Source organism: Austrofundulus limnaeus, unplaced genomic scaffold (assembly GCF_001266775.1).
Source record: "Austrofundulus limnaeus strain Quisiro unplaced genomic scaffold, Austrofundulus_limnaeus-1.0 Scaffold152, whole genome shotgun sequence".
Classification (NCBI taxonomy): domain Eukaryota; kingdom Metazoa; phylum Chordata; class Actinopteri; order Cyprinodontiformes; family Rivulidae; genus Austrofundulus; species Austrofundulus limnaeus.
In genome coordinates this window covers 908,058-912,213 of record NW_013952554.1, presented here as the reverse complement: position 1 = coordinate 912,213, position 4,156 = coordinate 908,058, and positions in this window count along the sequence as shown.

Below are 4,156 nucleotides of genomic sequence, written 5' to 3'. Positions count from 1 at the left end.
GAGAGAGAGAGAGAGAGAGAGAGAGAGAGAGAGAGAGAGAGAGAGAGAGTCATTATCACCTGTCGTTCCTCGGCTGCTGCTGGTTTCCACATGTAAATAAAAATCTCAGAGACTCATAGATACCTTTTCCTTTGCTAAATCCTCCATTTGGGAAATGTCTCAATTTGAACGAGCATCATTGTGAGCGTAATGTTAAGAAGTGTCGAGGACGCCTTTCAGCGCCGAGGAAAAGAAGATTAGCTCAGCCTACAGATCCTGGGGTTAGCTGCTAACACGGTTTGCGAGATAAAAGCATATCCAGCAGAATCAGAGGGAATAGAAATCAATTTCAACTCACTTTCACAAACAAGAATTATTCAATTAGTTTTCATTTTCAGCGTATTTTCACAGAATYCACTGCGGAGGGCGTGACCACCGCAGCTGTCGAAATGTGGGGAAATTACATGGTGAAATGTGTTTAGCTGCAGATTTATTTGGTTTTTAAACCAGATGACAGTTTTTCAATAAACACACTGACGTTTGTCACAGACTGGATGGTGTTAAAGCTTTAAACCGAAGCTTTTCTTTTGCTGATTGAGCAGTGTTGGTGCAAACAGCTGACTACAAGAACTCACAGTGGCAGGCCATCTTTCTGCACGAACCCGGAGCATCATCTTTTCAGCATTCAGCCTCTGAATAATGCACGCAGGCCGGCCACATGGGTGCCTCTGTGGCATTTCTTCTCCCTGAAGTCAAAACTAAGCAGCCCATCGGCACCCATCAGCAGAGGGGGAAAGCAGCCAGCAGCGAGACTGGCACAAACTAAACCCTTCTGGTTTGGGGAGAATTTCTTGACAACGACGGATGCCTGAACRCCTGCCCGAGGCGAACCTGGAGGTTCTGCACCTCAACTTTATCAGTATTTGGATGCCAAAGATCACAGCTCTATGCTCCATTTTCACAGCTTATTTTTTGCTATCTGCAGCTCTCAGAGGACACGGACGTCACACGGGAGGCTTTGCCGTGAGTTTAAACGACCTCTGAGAAATCCCTATGCAAGCGCCTATAGCTTAATGCAGCTCCTCACTATGAAGAGGGTGGCAGAGAGCAGTTTGTGTGCCTTAAAAATGGGAGACACTGACTGCAGCCAGAYGATTAGATTTATTTTCCCATTTTATATTTATACAACCTGATCAATGATTTTTACAAATCTTTATCTCTAAGGCAAAAATCGTAATGTTTTATTTAGAATAGYCACAGCTAATCAACCTTAGCAAACAACATAACTGTAACTCAGTCAGTTTAACAGATATTGAGGTCAAATTTGGGGTGGTGGTAGCTGAGAGTTATTCCAAACATCATTTAAAGGGACAGTATTATGTGTTTCTCAGGCATATAGTTCAATTATATCCCAAAATAATATGTCGCCTTCAGTTGTTATGAAAATGCTGTTAATTTAAAATCAAAAATAAACTTGACTTCACATCACAGCTGTTTCTCAATGCCTTGAAATTGGCCTCTGTCTCTTTAAGAACCTCCTATCCCTTCTGTCACGCCCATTTCTGCACGTCATCACAACTTCATGCTGTTTACAACCTAGAGCATTGTAGCATACTTTGTTGTAATAATAATAATTAAAAAATGCAACATCGGTTTTGGAAAACAACAACTAGGGATACAATTGAACCTTACTTGATTGATCTCACATCGACACCTGGAAAGTACATTTTCTGAAGAACTGGAGTGACTAGAGACTACGTTTCAACTCAGTTTAAGATCTCCCAGTCAACCTCACACACACACATCAATGTTAAGTTAATTTATTTGTTACAAAAAAGTGGTGTAAGCCAACTAAAGAACACATTGTAATATAAAGGATGAATGATAACCGTGATCACAGATAGACCAAACAACTGAGCAAAGCATGAGTTGTTTTTCAGCTTACCTGGGCCGACAACAACGGTGTTTGCGTCCTCCAGAGTGTTGGAGTTGCATTGTCTTTTTTGTGATAATCTTATTAGTCCAACATTAAATTCCCTTTTGTTCATAATGCTATCATCCATAAAGTGGCTCGCACAAATATAACAATTGTTTTCGGTCAGAGTGTTACTCAAAATTGAAGTCCAGCGATATTTTTTTAAGTGTGGCGTTCTTGGCATCGGAAAATACACTTCCTCAAAGGCATTTTTTAATCCGAAAAGGAMTGAAGTGCTGTTAGCATTACGAGCTCAGTAGACATGCGGTTTCACCAGTTGTTTGCGAGTTGTTGCTGCTGATAGCCCGCAGGAGTTGAGGGGGAGGTGTGTTCTGCGATGGGGAAGCTCGGCTTGGAGACAGCCCAGAGGAGGAGCTGCACCTAGAAGGCGGTTCTAGTCCCAACCAGCTGTTTTTGTTCTCCTGAATAGCTATCACAGGACATTACAGGATTTCACAARCATGCATGAATGAGTCAAAGCAATACTTTGTTTTTGATGAGAGGACAACATTATAACATGATATAAAGCTCAAAAAAATGGTTTTACATGATATTGCCCCTTTAAGCATGTATTAAGTGTTCACTAAGATTGTCTTAATGTAAAAGTCTGTATTGAGTGTTCACTAAGATTATCTTAATGTAAAAGTCTGTATTGAAGAACAGACTTCAATACAAAGCCATACCTTTGTTTTGTTATCATATATTTGGCATGGTCATTTTTGTCTGGCACTTCTAAATAAAGCATTGCCATGTAAGACGTGTTTTCCAAAAAAATCAGAGAAYTTGGCATCAATATTTTATCTGAAGCCTTGCACCCTCGAATGATCAGAGCCAATGTTTAAACTCCGCGGCTGCATCCAGTCGACTCTCAAAGAGCCGACAGAAAATCAAAAATAATAKTACAATTTCGGCTGCAAAGCTTCATTATCGACCTTTGAGTTTTACAAAAAGCTCCCGCAAATTAGACGGCGGGCACTCCAGTGTTTTCCTCTTCTGCTCTACTCACAGGCGCCTCGGTTGAGTTATTGCAAGAGTGCCGCGGAACAATAAAAATGCTGAAGCGTGTGACACGGGAAGCCCTAACTTCAGATAAAGCGTGCATTAAGACCTTCTAAGAGTTTTAAGTCTTGGAGGCAAAGGAGAACCACAACAGCAGAGAAGTGGAGGGAGAATTACATGAGAGAGAAGCTTGAGCTGTAGGAAGCCCAGTCTGTTATCTACAATCATTTGTGAGCCTGTCCAAAACAAGACCCTTAAACCACAACCGATTCTCTGAAGACTGTCAGCTCCCTAATAAACTGGCTTTTCAATTAGCACCTATCGGACTTTCCAACGATAACACAAAACCAATTACATGCTGTGCTGCAGATAATTCCTAATCTGCTAAATAGGTCTGATTTGACTGCTTCTTTTTCCTCCTCTTCCCTTTCTATCACCGCCGCCTCGCCTCGAGGCTTTTTGTTCTCCCAGCAGGATGAGGTATCACGACGAATAATCAGTTCTGAAAGCACCGAGGAGATAACGGGTCGGCCGTTCTCCTGGAGGCCACAGCCGTGTTTATCTGTGAGGTGTTGATGACATCTTTGGAGGTGTGATGATCAAAGGTCAGTCTGTGGTCTTGTGTGCTAAAGGAAAGATTCACAAACTACTGTCTTTTTCACAGGTTTTCCTTATCTGTATCTTTTCCTTAAATGGATACATAAAAAAAGAAACACATCTCTAAGACTGCTTTAATCTTTTATTRAATCACAAGGTGCTGCTCTGTTATTTATAGAGGATTTTTTTTATCAGCATCCTATTTGATGTTGTTAAACTACATCCAATATCTKTAGTTTACAATCTTTATTTGAAAAATCTTGCTGTTTACGTATCATATGACCAGTGGAAAGCTCTAACACACCTTTTGAATGTTTCTGCATTCATGCAGCAAGAATAAAGCCAAAGGMCTGACAATCACTTGAAGCAGGGTGGGCAGCATTTTGTTTCCAGAGGGCCGTGTTAAGCTAATTAAAGCAATCAAAGAGCTGCACAATGAATTGGAAAATAAATTTTCTTTCAGTCAGATAATTTKGAAAACATTTCCAGGYTTTTTCTTCCATTTGTTATGTGGATAAGTTRGAGCACATTAGCATGTTTAGTCAAAAAACGTCTTCTCGATATCCTCCAGAAATTTCAGAAATACTTTTTGTAAAGTGGCTCTCG